General features: G+C 41.6%; 1 non-coding gene and 1 pseudogene across 1 annotated transcript; both read left to right on the forward strand.

The window, feature by feature from the left end:
- Positions 1 to 993: 993 nt before the first annotated feature.
- Positions 994 to 19106, forward strand: LOC105878777 (developmental pluripotency-associated protein 2 pseudogene; annotated as a pseudogene).
- LOC142869821 (U8 small nucleolar RNA) lies at positions 17682 to 17815 on the forward strand. The gene has a single exon (XR_012918373.1). It is a non-coding gene; the product is annotated as a U8 small nucleolar RNA (small nucleolar RNA).
- Positions 19107 to 19858: the final 752 nt, after the last annotated feature.

The following is a 19858-nucleotide window of genomic DNA, read 5'->3' on the forward strand; positions in this document are numbered from 1 at the left end:
ATTTCATGACTATTTCCCAATGCCTTAACCATACCAGTGGTAAATGGAGATTGAGAGCCATTATCACGGATACTCTTTTTTAGCTCCTTAAACACAGTAAAGGGAAGAGTTTCATATTGCCTCCTATTATTTCTTACCACAACAGGGAATACAGCCATAAAGGTGTCAGGGTCTCCTAATTTTAACCCTTCCTTTAGACAGTCCTCATCAAGGAGGGTTGTGCCTGGGAATTAGTTTCTGAAAATACTTTAGGTGGGAGTGGGTTCCATGGAGGTGGTTCACGATAAGTACCTCCTGACAGTGGCACAGGAGGGTGGAGGAGGAGGGTAAGCCATAGGGACAGGTGGCTGTGTTTCATCCTGCTCTTTAATGGCTATGGAAATGGCAATTCCTTTTCATCTGACTCATCAGAATCAAAAGACAGTAAAAGGCTCCAGTTTATCAATAGGCTCCCCTGCTTCTTCATGAGGTGCACCCTCCACTTTAGCTAAAAGGGAGCGATCTGGATCTTTACGATCTGTAATGTATAATGGATAAAGAGCATTAGGTACTAAGTTCCAGGTTGTTAGTACAGTAACATTAGTCATAAGACCCTGTTCAAATCATTTCTTTAAAACTCGTCCTACCTGTTCCCAGAGCTCAAGATCGAGAGTGCCGGCATCTGGAAACCAAGGACAATGTTCACAAACCAAAAGTAATCATTGTAATGCCCTTGGTTCCATTGTACACTGAATTGCTTTTAATAATTGTTGTAGAGTCTTAAAGTATAATTTCTGCTCTTTAGTGAGTTCCTGACCCATGATTCACAATTAAATAATAAAATCCCCCTCTAGTATTACACATGTTGGCCCCTTCCTCTTATAGAGTTAGAACTATCTCTTACCAGGATTCCCTGTTAGTCCATGGAAACTTCTCCACACGTGAGTTGGCCGCATCACGTCGGGGTTACCAATTGTAGAGATCATCCAGAGTCTCTACCAGTGTTACGGCGCAATGAAGAATGCTCCAGACCACTCTCAGGCTGAAGGAGGAGGAGAGACTCTTTTTGTTTCAAACAGCTCTTGTACCTCTCCAACCTCTGTATTTCTGCAGAGAAAGGCATTCAAGGTCAAATCAAAGAACATACAGAGAGAATGTTCGGAAAGAACATATACGTGAAAATCTCTGGTGCCAATGAGCACATTATTCTAAAAAAATCTATTAGTGATATGCAACATATCCATATTTATCTCGGGATTCCTTGTGATTCCATAAGGCTGTAAAGAAAAGGGCAGGGGCCCAAAATCAGTCACACTCCCTATGCATTCCAAAGCCTGCTGAATGCAGCTGGCTGATAAACATTTATCCAAGTCCTGTTTGCAGGACTTCCAGATTTCCACCTTTCTCATAGTCCCTTTACTAATATCCTTTTCTAATATCCTCTACAGGGTGACACTACTATAAGGAAAATGGTTTGTGCCTTGGTCAATTGTAGGTTAAAAAAAAAAAAAAGGAAACATGCTGCCATATAAGTCCTCCTAATTGAAATTGGAGGGGATTAGATTTAAAACCTGTAATTGAGGAGTTCAAAATTCCTACCATTTGAACTTCTGCTTTTCTCTGAGGGAGAGGGTTTTTAATCAAGGTAGGGTTGAGGATTGACAGTATAGCACCAGTGTCTACAAGGGCTCTGCTATTTTCCCCATTTGTGGATATTTCTATTTCCCCTAAGATATTTGTTAGAAGTAGAGGGCAAACCCTCTCTATTCCCTCAGAGCATCCCTATTCTGATTTTACAGTTCTGGTGCCTTTCTCTGGGGCCTTCAGCCCCCTTTGTGCAAGCATTCATTTAAGTTTCTTGCAATCCTTTTTAAGATGTCCTTTCTTTTTACAATAGTAGCAAATTGCTTCCTCCTTGGTTTGTGATCTGCGTGTGTGTGTGTGTGTGTGTGTGTGTGTGTGTGGAGGGGGGGGCGGGAACAGAAGCCTTGTGACCTTCCAACTTGGTTACTAAGTTGCGTAGTTTTGCTTCTTAGTGATCATTTGTGACAATTTGTCAGCTAAAGTGACTGGATTGCTAGTAGGCAGAGAAGCCCCAGCCACATTATTTCTCTTTATCAAGGTCACTAATTCATCATCTAAGCCTTGCACAAATCCAGAATTTAGTAAAGTGTCACTTTTTACCATGCTCAAAGTTTTCAAGAGGTATCCCTAAAATGTTGTTTGAATGTGTTTTCAAACCTGATATAAAAAACAGGTATGGTTTCATTTGGGCATGTTTTACGTTGTTATACCTTTGCCTAGTCTAGAACTTTGGAGGGTATCTGTTGTAGTTCTCAAAGAGGTGGTTGCGAAGCTCCCTGCATTTTTCTCTCCCCCGTTTGCATTTATTTTGTCAAAATCTTCTAAAGGCTACTTCCAATATGCTACCCTAAACCATTCTTTGGCTTTGTTTTTGAGGACCAGTAATTCAGTTAGCTGGCATAGGTTGGAAAACCCTGGATCATAGGTTTTAAATGAAATTTTTTGGCAAACCCAAGGGAGTCTCGAGTTGGGTGGGGGAATCTAGATACCAGGGCTCTTAACTCTGATTTGGTCCAGGGTGTATGCAATATGTTTAAATCTCCTGTCCCAGTGGGTTTTATTCTATAAGGAGCAACTACTATTTTTTCTCCTCCTCTAGCTATTTCTGATCCTTTTGTGGTTTGAGGTGAGGGAATAGGGGAAGGAGGAGGTGGAAAAATGAAATTGTCTGCACAAGGAAATTCAGAGAGAAAGTTAGGAAGAGCAGAGGGTTAGGAAAAGCAAAAGGAGAGAGTTTTTGGTGCCTTCCTGATTTCAGAAATAGCTTCTGCTAGTTTTTTAATTCCAACAGTCTCAAATATTTTCTCATTAACTTCCTGGAGGGAGGCAAGTTTATCATTTCCTCTTTTGGATGATTCCAAGTGCCAGCTATAGTATGACCTCCATTCATTTTCCTTGCTTCAGGAGCCTAATTTCTCTAGTTTAGTACACAGAAAAACCAAGTTGGGAATATTGAAAGTTCCCCATTTTGGAAACCTCAGACCTAGATGATCCTTAGTAAGATCTTTCCATTCACACAAATACTTGCAAGTAGAGGCGCCATAATTATCAAACATAAAACCAGCTGGGGTGCCTGAAGGGGGTCATTTTCCTTGCCTTTCCTCATTTTTTATGGGATTTATTTCCCATTTTTCTTTAGAAGAAGGAACCAAACTACAGGGTTTAGTGTAATGGATCAGAGTGTGCTGATTGTGTGTGGAACTCCACAGTGTTTCACCACTGAGTTTTTCCCACCCTGTTATATGTCTCAGATTCTCTCTTTGGGGAAGTCTACCACCTCCAAGAGGACTCAAAACACCAAGTGATCGGCTCTTATATGCATTTTCTGGATGACCCTTCTTTTAATTATTTTTATTGTGGGGTTCCCTATAGGGCCACATCATGCCATGGGAAATCTTCCCAGGCATTCCCACTCAGGCCCCTGATCACCCAGGGGTGCCTTTTGGCTAGGAGGAGTAATGGCCTTTCTCTTTGAAGCTGAGGAACCTGGTCTCTCATTTATCTACAACAAGCACAGTTAGTCCCTTACACAACTATACAGACAAGCCAATTGAGATTAATTTTGATTAATCTTCTAATGGCAACAGAAAAATCCTTTTAGAATGCACATCCAAGTCAAATTAGGACCCAAAACCTCATTATACCATGGTTATGATAAATTAGCATTGTGGTTTTGACCTCCCTTGAGGGGAAAACAGGGGAACTATAGGTAAGAACCAAGATGGCTGACAGGAACATTGACCAAATAAGGAAGGGACCTAAACAAAAGACCAAAGTTGGACAGAATGAACACTTACTGCCCAACCTTCTTTGACTTTAAAGAATAAAAACAGCAACCACTTGGGTTTCGGGTCAGTTGCTCCTTTCAAGACTTCCCTCTTAGCCAGGTGCGGTGGCTCACGCCTGTAATCCTAGCATTCTGGGAGGCCGAGGTCGGCGCAAGGTCAGGAGTTCGAAACCAGCCTGAGCAAGAGCAAGACCCCGTCTCTACTAAAAATAGAAACAAATTAATTGGCCAACTAATATATATAGAAAAAATTAGCTGGACATGGTGGCACATGCCTGTAGTCCCAGCTACTCAAGAGGCTGAGGCAGCAGGATTGCTTGAGCCCAGGAATTTGAGGTTGCTGTGAGCTAGGCTGACGCCATGGCACTCACTCTAGCCTGGGCAACAAAGCGAGACTCTTGTCTCCAAAAAAAAAAAAAAAGACTTCCCTCTCTCCTTCTTGAGAGTGCACTTTCACTTTTACACAACCTTTCCTAAGCCTGCCTGCTTTCACTCAATAAACTTGCCACTGTCACTTGGTTGTATGCATGCCCTGAAATTCCTTTCCACATGTTAGCAAGGACCTTTACACTAGTGACAAAGGAAAGAGTAGTGTAGGGAAAAATGCAAAACCTCTAGTCATTCTCTGTTCTCCATGGATTCCTGATAGCAATACCTCCTCCAGGCTATGATGTGTGACAATGCTCAAAGAGTATTGCCAACCAGGGAAGCTCACTGGAGCTCTGGTGTCCAGAGACTTTATTTAGGCTTTGCTGGGTAGGCATGATTAATGGAATCATTGCCCACTTGGTTGAACTCATTCTCTAGCCCCACTCCCCTCTCTGAAGGTTAGAATGTTATCAAGTGGCTCAAGGCCCCAACCTTCTAATTACATGATTAGTCTTTCTGGCATTGCCAGTCCCCACCATAGTCATTGTATTACATTAATTCACAAGAGGCCCACTGTGAATTTACCTCCTTAGTATAAACTGTCAACTGTAGTCTGAGGGGCCTACCATGAATTACAAACACACTCCTATCACTTGGGAAATTTTAAGAGTCACTTCCTGGAATCTGGGACAAAGGCCAAATTCCTTTCTACACAAAGCAGAAAGGCTTATACACTGAAAACTATAAAACATTGCTGAAAGAAATAGAAGAATTTCTAAATAAATAGAAAGACATCTCATATTCATGGGTTGGAAGATAATCATTAAAATAGCAATACTGCCCAGAGTGATCCTACAGATTCAGTGCAATCCCTATTAAAATTCCAATGGCTTTCTTTGCAAAAGTGGAAAAGCTGGCTTTCTAATTCATATGGAATTGTAAGGGGCCCAAATTAGTCAAAACAGTATTGAAAAAGAAAAACAAAATTGGAAAAATCACACTTTCCAATATCAAAACCTACTGTAAACCTACAGTGATCAAAACAGTGTGCTACAGACATAAGTACAGACATATAGACTAACAGAATAGAATTGAGACTCCTGAAGTAAACCCATATATCTATGGCAAATTGATTTTTGAAAAGACTGCTGAGACCATTCAATGGAAAATGTCTTTCCAACAAATGATAGTGGGACAACCAGATATCCATATGCAAAATAATAAAGTTCTACAAATTTAACTCATAATCAAAAACAAAAGAGCTAAACTATAAAACTCTCAACATAGGGATAAATCTTTATAATCTCAGAATTGACAATGGAGTCTTAAACATCAAGAGGAGCAACAAAAGAAAAAATAGATAAATTGAACTTTATCAAGATTAAAAGCTTTTGTTCATCAAAAGATATAGTCAGCACTATAAAAAGACAAACTACAGAATGGGACAAAATATTTGCAAATCATGTATCTAATAGGAGTCTAATATGCATAATATATAAAGAACTGATAACAAAAAGACAATTCAATTTAAAAACTTTGGCAAAGGGACTTGAATGGACATTTTTCCAAAGAACATTTATGAATACCCAATAAGTGCATGAAAAGATGGTCAAAATCATTAGTTATTAGAGAAATGCAAATCAAAGCCACAATGAGATGCCACTTCATACCCACTAGTATGACTACAAAACAATTCTTTTAAAAGGGAAAAAACAAGTATTGGTAAGAATGTGGAAAAATTTGAAACCTCATGCATTGCCGATAAGGGTATAAAATGGTGCAGCTGCTAGGGAAAACAGTTTTCGGGTTCCTCAGAAAGTTACAGAATTGGCATATAACCCAGCAATTCTACTACTAGGTATCCAAAAGAAAACAGATATTCAAACAAATACTTGTATGGGAATTTTCTTGGCACTATTCTCAACAGCCAAAAGTTGGAAACAATCCAAATGTCCATCAATAGATGCATGGATAAACAAATATATTATTCATCCATAGAAAGAAATGAAGTACTAATAAATACTACAACGTAGATGAGCCTTGAAAATATATTAAGTGGAAGTGACCTCTAGAAGCTAGAAAAGTCAAGAAAACAGATTCTGTCCTTAGAGCCCCTAGAAAGGAACACAGACTTCTTGACACCTTAATTTTAGCCTAGTGAGGCCTGTGTAGGACTTCTGACTACAGGACTGTACGATAAATTAGTGTTGTGATAATATAAACCATGAAATTTGTGGTAATTTGTTATAGCAGTGATAGAAAACTAATACAGCCAGCATAGATGTGCATACTTCAGGCTCCCACAAAACCTGTATCTTTCACTGATAGGGAGTATTGTTATGAAGAGTTCAGGCTTTCCAGCTGGAAGACCTTGTCCTATAACTTAATAGCTGTGTTACTGTGGGCAAGTCACTGAACTCTTACAGGCTTTAGTTTCTTCACTAGGATCATTGGAGATAATACCTACAAAACTGATCTGTTGTGACATTTAAAAGAGAAAATGATTGGTAAAACTTGGAAAGTGTTCTAAGAGTGTTCATGTATCATGTTATTATAAGTTGTTAATAGAGGGTGCTAGGAGGGAAAGTTCAAAAGTGACTCTAAGCTTATTAGCTGAAAAATAGAACTAGGAGAGCCAGCACGGTGGCTCATGCCTGTAGTTCCAGCTATTCCGGAGGCTGAAGCAGGAGAATCTCTTGAGCCCAGGAATTTGAGTCCAGCCTAGGCAGAACTGGAACGAACAAATAAATAAATAGAAGTAGGGAGGGTGAGAACATGAACCAGTTTTGGTGAGCTAGAGAAGGTGATTAAAATAAAGCAGGTACAATGTTTACCATTTTCCCAGATTTCGTCCTGGTTTTAAGCCATTGCAAGTGCAAGATGGGAATTTTAATGCTGAAAGGAGCTTGAAAATCATGTAGCTGAATGCTGCCTCCCACCCCTATCCCCACCCCCGCCCCTATTTTGTGGATGTGAAAGCTGAAACCAGAAAGAGTGGAAGACTTTCCTAAGGCCACTCAGGTGATGAATGATTTGATCAGGTGCATAAACAGCTCTCTGGGCTTCACTGTATGAAGCATAATCTTTAAGATAAAAAGTTTTTCTTCACAGAAATCTTTACTGCAATTTGGAGGGTACAGTGCCCTCTAGTGGCTTGTTTTTTAATTTTACAAATCCCCATCACTTCACATTCTTGTTTTAAAGGTTGAGAACATTTGGAGATGTTGTAAAGTAGTCTGCCTTAGGAAAATACCCTACAGTTATTTGCAAACTCTAGAAAGCAAAACTTAGAAGGATTTTAAGTAAGTTAGGGTTTTAACCAGAAATTAGGGACAAGGAGGAGAAAAACCATTAAAGAAAAAGGTGAGGAGAGATTTTATAAATGCAAAATTGGAAACATGTTACAGTTATCACTTATGGTGAATACATGCCCAAATATTTTTCAGGAAAATAACTTTCCATTGTATTTTCACTGACAAATCAGTTGCCTCACTTCAATTCCCTCATTTTTCTTCCAGCATTTATTTCTCTGAGTTAAGAAAGAGGAAGGCACTCTTAACCCTATTTCACTAATAATAAAACAAAAGTATTTTTTATTTTGTTGAGATGTAATTAATATTACATAAAATTCACCATTTTAAAATGTATAGTTCAGTGGTTTTTAGTAAATTCCCTATGTTGAGCAACCATCACCATTAGTTAATTTCAGAACAGTTCCAATACCCCCAAAAGAAATTGCATACCATTAGCAGTTAGTCCCAGTTTCCCTCTTCTGTCCCTTGATAGCTGTTAATATAATTTTGTCTCTATGGATTTGCTTATTCTGGATATTTCATGTACTACTGTAAATGGAATTATTAGCATAATATTTTCAAGGTTCATCCATATTGTAGTATGCATTAGTACTTCATTCCTTTTTATGGCTGAATAAGTTTCCATTGTATGAATATATTATGTTTATCCTTTCATTAGCTGATGGACATTGGGACTGTTTCTACTTTTTGGCCATAATGAATAAAGCTACTATGAACATTCATGTACAAGTTTTTGTGTGAATGTATATTTTCATTTCTCTTAAGTATATACTCAAGAAGTGGAATTGCTGGGTCATATGGTAACTCTAGGTCTACATGTTTTTGAGGCCTCAAAGTTTTATTGCAGTGTGGGTGGTGAGAAGAATTTCATATGGTTCCTTCCAATGGGGTTCAAGAGCAGTCTTTCTGTGATGTTGTTTCCAGAATACTCAATGTCCAGGTTCTGTATCATGAAGGGTTTGATTATCCTCAAGAGTGGATCATGGGCCGGGCGCAGTGGCTCACGCCTGTAATCCTAGCTCTCTGGGAGGCCAAGGCAGGTGGATCATTTGAGCTCAGGAGTTTGAAACCAGCCTGAGCAAGAGTGAGACCCCGTCTCTACTAAAAATAGAAAGAAATTAATTGGCCAACTAATATATATAGAAAAAATTAGCCGGGCATGGTGGCGCATGCCTGTAGTCCCAGCTACTCAAGAGGCTGAGGCAGGAGGATTGCTTGAGCCCAGGAGTTTGAGGTTGCTGTGAGCTAGGCTAACGCCACAGCACTCACTCTAGCCTGGGCAACAAAGCAAGACTCTGTCTCAAAACAAAAAACAAAACAAACAAAAAAGAGTGGATCATGAAAAGCTTTCTTTAGCTGCTGAAAATACACTTTGGCAAAATGCATCAAAGCTTTGCATCATTCAATCATATGAGAGTTTAGAAGAGCAGGAGATAACATGGGGTTCTATAATGAGGGACATAGGCCTTCCGGTGACTCTTTCATAAGAGGTCAACTTATGTCTTCAACTAGGGGTGGATCTGATTGCCATCAAAGTCAATAGTAATACCTTCAGGTAAAGCAGTACAATCAATTCACTTTTGCCATTTTCAGTTTTATGATGCCAATTGGCCTTTCAACCTTTTCAGAAGACTGAAGGTGATGGGGGAAGGGGATATTGGTAATGCTACTATATTCTTAGCACCTTATTTAATTGCTTTATAATTTCTCCAGTAAAATTAGTACTTCTATCACTGGACATTTCTCCAGGAATGCTCCATAAAGGAAACACACTTTTGAATAAACTTTTAGCTGTTGTTACTGTATTGGCCTTTTTGCATGGTGAGCTTCAACCAGAGAACATAGACCATTACAAGAACATACTCATATCCCATTGAAGGTGGCAATTGAATGAAAACAATCTGTAAATGCTCAAATGGGGGCCAGGTGTAGTGGCACACACCTGTAGTCCCAGCCACTCAGGAGGCTGAGGCAGAAGGATCTCTTGAGCTCAGGAGTTCGGGACCTACTGGCAACATAGGGAGACCCCACCTTAAAAAAATGTTCAAATGGCCCATCAAGTAGCAGAAATGTACCAGCTGAAGTTTTGATTATCTTCCCAGGTTTATAACATTGGTTATAAACCTTTCTAACAATTTTAGAACAGTCACCACACCAATTATTTTTCTACAATTTATATCATTTTGTCTACTCCATGATGAGTTAAGAAGTAGAGAAGTTTTAATAACGGAAGCTTTAAGGACTCAGGAAAGACCAGGGAGCCATTTGTGCGCATAATGCGCCCACACTTAATATTGAATTTATATCCTTTTAAATAACAGTTTTCTTTCTGCAAGCCTGGGAAACAAAATCAAGTTCATCTACCTCCAACAAATGAACAATTCAAAGCTCCCACAAAAGCTAGATGTAAAACACCTATTCTTCCCTTGCCAATTGTTTTGCCTCCCATTAATAACGTGTGTCAAGACACTTGCAAAACTGGTGCCAACAACTCAATTTGAGTATTAATGGCAAGAAAATGGAAGTTTTTCTGAGGCTTCAGCCGCATGCTTACCCTGAACAGAAACATAATATTCCTGAAACATCAAAGGAGGCCAGATTATGGTCATATTCAAGGAAACACAAGACAGGGACCAAGAGAGCAAGGCTTCAGGAAAGTTGCAAGATAAATGAGAAAGCAGAGGAGACTGATGTGTTTGAAGTGATATTGTCATCTCAGGAATCTTCATTGGCATCGTGGGAAAGGCTTTCTCCAAGAGCTGTTCAGCCTAAGGCTGTGAATTCATGTCCCATTCCTGCTTCTGTTGAGGCCTTTTTGATGCAAGATTCTGGCGTCAGGTGGTGTGTGGTCCATGGCGAAGACGCTCTCTCAGCAGACACAAAGGGTTGGGTTTGCCTGTACTTTCATGCAGGTCAGGCCTGGGTTGCCTGCCACTCCCAGGAAGATGGTTTCTCTCTTCCTGTTACCAGCCTGCTATTTCCCATCCCCGGGCCTAGAAGATAATATGTTATGCCCTGACTGTGCTAAGAGGAATAAGAAGATAATGAAAACATTAATGAGAATGGAGAAGCAGAAGCAACCTGGTTTGAACACAATGTAGGAGACCAGACTATGCCACCTCTAAGTATTAGAGAAAGATGGATGTACTTTCAGAATGTGTAACCTAACATGAAGGAATGGAAAGAAAGATCATTTGAAGGAATCTTTGTGATCTACAAAACAGAATCAAGTGCTTAGGACTCCACAGTGAAGATGGTTGACTGGGTGACAGCCTTATCAAAAGAGGCTCATTCGGGGGCCTGAAAAGCCACTAAAATAAATTCACTGAAATTGAAAAACAAAACAAAAAAATTAATTTAGCAGAGTTTAACTGAGCAAAGAACCATTTGTGAATTGGGTAGCCCTCAGAACCAGCAGAGGATATCAGAGATCTGCACCCAGCAACATGTTCGGGCAGCATTTACAGACAAGAACCAGAAGTGAGGTACAGAGACACCTTCATTGGTTATAACTTAAAGTTTGCCTTATTTGAACATGGTCTGCTCAGTTGGCTGCCTGTGATTGCCTGAACGTGGCTACTGTGATTGGCTGAGACTCAGCTGTTCCTTACGAAAGTATATTCCTATGTTAAGGTTTCAGTTTAAGTACTAAGTTAGGTTATAATTAGTTACACAAGGACAGAAGCGTGCTCAGACCAAATTAGTTTAATTTAACAAAGATTATGATCAAATGGTAATAAACTGGGGGTAACTTAGGCCTGTTTGTTGAGATTCTTCTTGGTGTCTGTTTTGAGCTCCTTTCCTCTACGGGAAAGCGCTTGCTTCAGGGGAAGATCAAAGAATTCTTTTAATGACGTGCTTCAGGAGAGAATGGCAGGGGACAAAGAGAAACCTTCCTTCTTGTGCTGTTTTCTCAAATGCCAGGTTCTCCTCTGGTCCTTCACTCCCCCACCTCCACTTTCTCTTCCTCTCCTTCCTTCTCTTCTTTCTCCTCTTCTCCTTCCCATTCCTTGTCTCCCCTTTCCCTTCCCCTCTCCCTCTTTTTCCTTGACTTCCTCTTCTGATACAGTTGACAAATTCCTTATTGTCATTTAATAAATATAAGTGAATTCATGTAAAATAATTTTCTAAGAGCCTCTCCTATCATACACTTCAAGTTAACAAATTTTTCTCTATATATTTTACTCCATTAGAATACCATAATGTTGTCAAGTACTGAAATGTTACATGTTATTTATGATTTTAAATTCTAGCTACATGGTTTAAAATACATGGCCACATTTTTGCTGAAACTTAATTACGGAGCCTTCTTTTCTTTCTAAGCTATGTTAGAGGGAACACTGTATCATTTTGCTGTGTTTTTGGTAAATAACCTAAAAATGAACTGCTTGTGGCTGTGCTTAAGCTATGATATACTGTAGGAAAATAGGAATAACACATGGTCAAAAATATCATCTTTAAATGTTTTTCATTCTCTTGACTTGAGGCCCCAGCAAGTTTAATGTAAAATTTACCTTTATAGGGTTGATTTTGTTGTGGTTATTGTTGTCACAAATTTTACCATCTGAAAAGGATAGGGTGAAAAGGAAGATGAAAAATCAGCTTATTTATAAAACTGTGAGCAAACAAAGTAAAAAATAAGGCAACTTGAATATTGTATTAGAGAATGTCTTCAAATCTATAGAAAAAATAATTTGGCAAAAATTTAAAAATTTTTAGTGGTAAAATACAGCCAAAAGAAACAGGATAATGAATCTAATTTACCTTTCCACTAATCTTATCCTAAAAGAGGAATAGGTTTTAAGAATGGAAGTCATACAGGGCGTGCTAGCTCACGCCTGTAATCCTAGCACTCTGGGAGGCCGAGGCGGGAGGATGGCTGAAGGTCAGGAGTTCAAAACCAGCCTGAGCAAGAACAAGACCCCGTCTCTACTATAAATAGAAATTAATTGGCCAAGTAAAAATATATATAGAAAAAATTAGCCAGGCATGATGGCACATGTCTATAGTCCCAGCTACTTCGGAGGCTGATACAGAAGGATTGCTTGAGCCCAGGAGTTTGAGGTTGCTGTGAGCTAGGCTGACAGCTAGGCACTCTAGAGTGAGACTCTGTCTCAAAAAAAAAAAAAAAAAAAAGAATGGAAGTCATGTGGAATAGCTAATGTTTGTTAAAATGATGCTTAATACTTTCATTATCTGGGTGTTCAAAGGGGTAGTGATTATTTCATCAAAAGAAAACAATATTGGCTGGGCGCGGTGGCTCACGCCTGTAATCCTAGCATTCTGAGAGGCTGAGGCGGGCGGATAGTTCAAAGTCAGGAGTTCGAAACCAGCCTGAGCAAGAGCGAGACCCATCTCTACTATAAATACAAAGAAATTAATTGGCCAACTAATATATATAGAAAAAATTAGCTGGGCATGGTGGCTTATGCCTGTAGTCCCAGCTACTTGGGAGGCTGAGGCAAAAGGATCGCTTGAGCCTAGGAGTTTGAGGTTGCTGTGAGCTAGGCTGATACCATGGCACTGTAGCCCAGGGAACAGAGCGAGACTGTCTCAAAAAAAAAAAAAAAAAACCCCAAAAAAACAAAAATAAATCCACAATGAGACACCACTTCACACCTATTAGGATGGACTATTATTTTAAAAACAGAAAATACCAAATGTTGGTGAAAGTGTAGAGAATTTGGAACCTTTGTGCATTGCTGGTGGGAATGTAAAATGGTGCACCTCTGTGGAAAATAGTCTGGCAGTTCCTCAAAAAGTTAAATAGAGTTACCATATGATCCAACAAAAGGTGGATATAATCCATAGCCAAAGGTGGAAATAATCCAAACATCCATCAACAGATGAGTAGATATACAAAATGGGATATATATATATGTGTGTGTGTGTGTGTGTGTGTGTGTGTGTGTGTATAAAATGGAAGATTATTTAGCCTTTAAAAGGAAGGAAATTCTGATACATGCTACAACATGGATGAACTTTGAAGACATGCTAACAGAAATAAGCCAGAGACAAAAGGACAAATATTGTATGATTCCACTTATTTGAGGTACCTAAAATAGGCAAATTCATAGATGGAGAAGGCAGAATTGTGGTTTCCAGGGACTGGGGACAGAAAAGAATGGGGAGTTATTGTGTAATGAGTACAGAGTTTCTGTTTGAGACAATTAAAAAATTCTAGAAATGGATAGCAGTGATAGTTGTATAACATTGTGAATGTACTTAATGCCCCTGAATTGAACACTTAAAAATAGGTTAAAATGATTAATTTTCAATTTCGTTATATACATTTTACTCCAATAAAAAAGGTAATTTTGGCCAGGCACAGTGGCTCATGCCTATAATCCTAGCATTCTGGGAGGCCGAAGCGGGTAGATCGCTCAAGGTCAGGAGTTCGAGACCAGCCTGAGCAAGAGAGACACCTTGTCTCTACTAAAAATAGAAAAGAATTTATTGGCCAACTAAAAATATATAGAAAAAATTAGCCGGGCATGGTGGCGCATGCCTGTAGTCGCACCTACTTGGTAGGCTGAGGCAGGAGGATCACTTGAGCCAAGGAGTTTGAGGTTGCTGTGAGCGAGGCTAATGCCACAGCACTCTAGCCCAGGCAACAGAGTAAGACTCTGTCTCAAAAAATAAATAAATAAACAAAAAGGTAATTTTTTAAAAAAATGAGTGGGATAGTTTCTAAGTTCATGACCCTACACAGTGTCCACCTCACATTATCACCTGCACGTAGAAACAGGCTAAAAGCCTACAAGAGCATCCAGGAGTGGGGGGAAGGGGCGGCTGATTCCCTCTTCCCTAACCTGCTACTCTCAGTTTAGACTTCCTGCTGACCAGTAAGTTCAGTGAGATCCTGTCCACTTGAACTTCCCCCTTCGTTGCTCCCTTCTCCCCAAACTCTGTCCCAGAAGCTTTGAGGGCTGCTTATGGAGACAACTTGAGTCAGTTTGGTTATAAACTTCTACTTCTCATTATGTGACCTTGGGCTCAGCACTGAACCTGCCTGTTGCCTTAGTGTCCTCTGCTGGGCACGGAAGATAATGAAAGTGCCTGACTCATAAGGTTATAGTGAGCAGTAAATGGCTTTATTTATCTAAGGAACTCAGAATAGTGCCCCGAACATAGTAAGCACTCTGTAAGCATTGCTGCTATCATTGTTGTTTTATTATTGTCCCAGACTAGGCATGCCAAAGGCCTGCTGTATCTTTTTGAGTGGAAATTAATGGATGAGAGTATATAGTAAACAGGAAGGTCACTATGTTAATCCTAAAGACCTTCTCTCTATTCTAAGTTTATGTTTGCCTCTGGTTTGGGTTAGTTTCCTCAGGAAATGGACTTTGGGACAGAGATTTGCATGCAAGAAGCTTATTGTTGTTGGAATACCATCTCAGAGGAACACCTCCCTGTGGGAGCATAAACAAAGCAGTGTCAGACACAGGGAGAAGTTGAACTACAATGTGCTCATACCAAAGGCCTGAGCCAATCCCTGGGTGAACTCTGGAGCTGAGGCTAGCGGTCCTTTGTACTTCCTCAGCAACCAGTCATTGGATGCAGGCTGCCACCAAGAACAATAAGACGTTGGGGGAGGTAGGTTTCTTCAGCTGAGGGCAATTCCCGGAGAGGGACTTACCTGAAATGTCAGCCTTTCACCCTCTCAGCAGCTGGGCAAATGAGCGCTTCCTCCCCGAGCGGAGAGTCTCCGCTGCACACTGCAGTCCATCCTTGCACCATGTGCTTCATAGAAGTTCTGGGAGCAGCTCTCTCAGGACTCTGGCCTCTTTCCTTAGAGAATCTTACAAAATGAGGGTTAAGCAATATACTATAAACTCCACTGAGAATCATCATCAGGATCTTTCCAAAGCCTAAGAAAATATAACGAACTTTATATCAAGGAATTTAGAATAGTTCCAGGAACATGTAACCCAAGATGCCAGATCTATAGCAAATGGCTCAGATGTTAATATTCACTACAGATGTAAAATTATTAGGTAGAAAAGGCAGAGTGGATAGACTCTGAGGGTCATCTAAGAGACTGTAATTTATATAGGAAAACAGAGGAGTTTAGAAAAACTGTAGATATTGGACAAGATCTTTGGGAAGTTATCCCCAGAGTTTTTCCTGTGAGAACATACTAAATTCTAACTCAGTCCTGAAAGCCAAGAAAGAGTACGTCCAAAAGAGATGGCAGGAAGAGGATCCTGGAGCCTAGAGAGAGCATTCAGAAGTAAATCCTGGGGCAGATATGATTCTAGCTCTCTCTTCACCTTTTGTTAAGGGTGACATAGGCTAGACATAGGGGATTTAGTAAACAAACTATGAATGGAAAAAGCCCATTGTCAGATCTCCAACTTCTCGTTAAACACTTTAAGAAATTAATATATAATTTTCATATCATAAAATCCATCTTTATAAAGCATACAATTCAGTGGTTTTTAGTATATTCACAAGGTTGTATGACTGTAACCACCACTATCTAATCCTAGAACATTTTCATTACCCCAAAAAGAAACCCTGTACTCATTACAACCACTCCCGATTCCCCATGCCCTCTGGTCCTTGGAAACCATGAATCTGCTTTCTGTCTCTATGGATTTGACTATTTCAGACATTTTATATAAGTGGAATCATATAATATGTGGCATTTTGTGTCTGATTTCTTTCAATCAGTATAATTATTTTGAAATTCATCATTGTTGCATGTATTAATAGTTCATTCCTTTTTATTACGCAGTAGTATTCCATTGTGAGAATGTACCACATCATTTATCCATTATTAGTTGATGGACATTTGAGCTATTTTCACTTTCTGGCTATTATGAATAATGCTGCTATGAACATTCATATACACATTTTTTGTTTAAACATATGTTTTTCAATATTCTTGGGTAGAAACTTAACAATGGAATTGCTGGGTTATATGATAACTCTAGTTTAATTTTTTGAGGAACTGCCAAACTGTTTTTCAAAGTGGCTGTATCATTTTACATTTCTACCAGCAGTGTAGATGGGTTCAATTTCTGTACATCCTTGCAAACACTTATTATTTTGATTACAGCCATTTTAGTGGGTGTGTTACTGAATATTGAAAAGGCTTAGAACAAAACCAGAATAAGACCTAAAATCAATTGATGCCTTTACAAATAAAGCTATATACTTTTTTTTTTTTTTTTTTGAGACAGAGTCTCGCTTTGTTGCCCAGGCTAGAGTGAGTGCCATGGCGTCAGCCTAGCTCACAGCAACCTCAAACTCCTGGGCAATCCTGCTGCCTCAGCCTCCCAAGTAGCTGGGACTACAGGCATGCGCCACCATGCCCGGCTAATTTTTTCTATATATATTAGTTGGCCAATTAATTTCTTTCTATTTATAGTAGAGACAGGGTCTCGCTCTTGCTCAGGCTGGTTTTGAACTCCTGACCTCGAACAATCTGCCTGCCTTGGCCTCCCAGAGTGCTAGGATTACAGGCGTGAGCCCCCGCACCCAGCCAAGCTATATACTTTTACTCTAATTGTTAAGAACTAGAATTCTTGCCCAGGAGCATTAAACTACAAACAAATAACTTCAGTGTTTTTGTTATGAAATTACTTTAAACCAATTTTTTAGACAAGTTGTTCATCTAGGAAAACAGTTTGCTTATCAAGCAATTTACCTAACAACGGCCGGGCGCGGTGGCTCACGCCTGTAATCCTAGCACTCTGGGAGGCCAAGGCGGGTGGATTGCTCGAAGTCAGGAGTTCGAAACCAGCCTGGGCAAGAGTGAGACCCCATCTCTACTATAAATATAGAAAGAAATTAATTGGCCAACTAATATATATAGAAAAAAAAATTAGCTGGGCATGGTGGCGCATGCCTGTAGTCCCAGCTACTTGGGAGGCTGAGGCAGGAGGATTGCTTGAACCCAGGAGTTTGAGGTTGCTGTGATCTAGGCTGATGCTACGGCACTCACTCTAGCCTGTGCAACAAAGCGAGACTCTGTCTCAAAAAAAAAAAAAAAAATTTACCTACCAAGACTCATTTTGAGACCTTTGCTGTGTCCATTAATCCAGAACTATGGAGTCACGCCTTTGCCCAGTCCCAGCCAGCTTTAATGGTTTTAAACTATTTGATGCCAGAATCCAAAACCTTATAAATATCTTTCCCTCTTGTCAGGTGAAATAATGCTTACCTGTTCCTCCTTTTGGAGAGCAGATTAGAATATGATGACTAGAGTTTGCATGATACATAATTAACACCTCTGTGTAATCAGGACCTGCAACACTCGGATTGCTCCTCGGGGGCCAGAGTGCTACCCACCTCAGAGGGTGGGGTGGGCAGGCAGGAACAGTAAAGACGCAGCTCCAGAGGGCCACAGTGTGGGGTTCTGAGGCCTGCCTGAGGCAGCCCCTCTGCAGGCCCCTCTCACCAGTCCCAGGCCTGGACTGAGGGGATCATTTGGGTGGGCAATGTGAATAAAGATGTTTCTGCTATCAAATGTGTGTGTATCTGTATCTCCTTTCAGACCTTTCATTTTCAGACACTCTTAAGATTCCGTCAAGGCAATATTCTCCCTTATTGCAGTAGGTCTCATAAACTTAGCTCTCCTTAACAGGCCTTCTGATCATCTTTGGATGAGTTGACAACAAAAAACAGCCATTATGTCATTTTTGAGCTGATCAAGTTCCCACCTCTGGATAATAGGTTTATAATAACTTTTTCTGGTGCTGATGAAAAAGAAAATTGGATGCCATTCAAACTCTGCCAAATTACAAAACTCCCCTTTGTCCACCCATTTACCTTGGCCTCCCCCTACCCACTCCCACTCACCGCCTACCACCTACCCCTGCCATTGGGTCATGTTGTCCTTGGCTATCAACTAATTCACTCATCAATGAGTCAGCCAGGTCTGCACACTTGAGTTACCTGGGCTTCCCACGCCACCACCAGTGGTTTTGATGCTGGATATATTAATAGTAATATTTTTTAAAATCACCAAGGACTTTGCAAACCTCACTGGAAACTCCAGACTGTGCAAAGCCTTCTCTACGGAGAAGTATCGGAAAGCACTGAGTTCTGGGAACCTCCTCCTGAATCAGGTCTAAAAGAGGCTTTCTCTGAGAGCCCAGGGAGCTGTCGTTCTGCCTGTCACCCTCGCACTCACTCTGAGCAGGCGATCACATCTTTGCAAACCCAGATATGAGTGACACTGCATTCATGTGGACTTCAAATTAAACTATTTCTGCACCTTACCTCTCCGCAGCACGACTGCACCCACGAGCCCCGGGCTTCCTGTGTGGAGACTTTCCCCGGTGCCACAGGGCCCGGCATTGAGAGGAGTCCAGGATTACCACCATTTGGTGGACTGGGGACCGCGGAGGCGGTGCAAGTGCGGTCACGCTTGCAAACCTTGGCGGCAGCCCTTTGCGGGATTTCGGGCTGGGGCTCAAGGCCGATCCAGCTTCGAGAGGTTGCTGCGGGTCCAGCGGCTGGAGGCTCAGGCCACTGCACGGACACGTGTCCTTCCCCTCCTGCTCCGACTCTTCAGCGCCTGCACCGAGCGCAGGAACCGCTGCGTCTGCGTCCTGGACTAACCTGACTCGGCGGGACCGCGGCCGCCGGGCACCGGGAGCCGGCAGCAGCCTGCGGGGCGCTGGACAAGCGAAGCCTCACCGGACATGGGGACTGGTGGGGAGGATCCCCAACCCGCATCCCCCGGAGGCGGGTGACCCACCAGGACCTGTCGAGTCTGGCTGATCAGCGTTAGGGCCCAGCCCTCGGCTTTCTGTGCTGGAGTCGCCCAGGGAGTCGTTAGCAGGTGGCACAGTCCTCCCTCCCCCCCCCCCCCAGGGCTGGGGACCCGACCCTCTCGGAATCGCCCAAGAGCCTCCCGGGTCCCGCCGTGCCCCTGTGGCCCGCTGAGGCGCATTCTGTGGACACTGGGCGCGACTGGAGCTCGCTCTCTCGGAGGCCTCCACACCCCAAATCTCCTGCGGGCGCCGCGGCTCCCGGAGGGGCGCGGCCAGACCCTCCCCATTTCGCAGCCGGTCCCCTGTGGTCCTCGGACGTGCCACTCCCCTGAGCAGAAGGAAGGAGAAGAGGGGACGCTCGCAGCTGCCCACTTCTCTGAGTAAACAGGGGGAAGAGTCCCTGGGAGTAACTGACCTGGGTGGGAGTCCGCACTGCTCACCCAGAGACAGGGGCCAGCTCTCTACTGGGTGCAAATGCGCACGCTCCGCCCCCGCATCCCTCCGTCTGCCTCACCCCTCCCGACACACCTGCACAAACCAAACACCCACCCCATCCCAGTTCTATTAATGCATCCATCCGCCCCCTAGCACCCCTT

Source organism: Microcebus murinus, chromosome 2, assembly GCF_040939455.1.
Source record: "Microcebus murinus isolate Inina chromosome 2, M.murinus_Inina_mat1.0, whole genome shotgun sequence".
Taxonomy (NCBI): Eukaryota; Metazoa; Chordata; class Mammalia; order Primates; family Cheirogaleidae; genus Microcebus; species Microcebus murinus.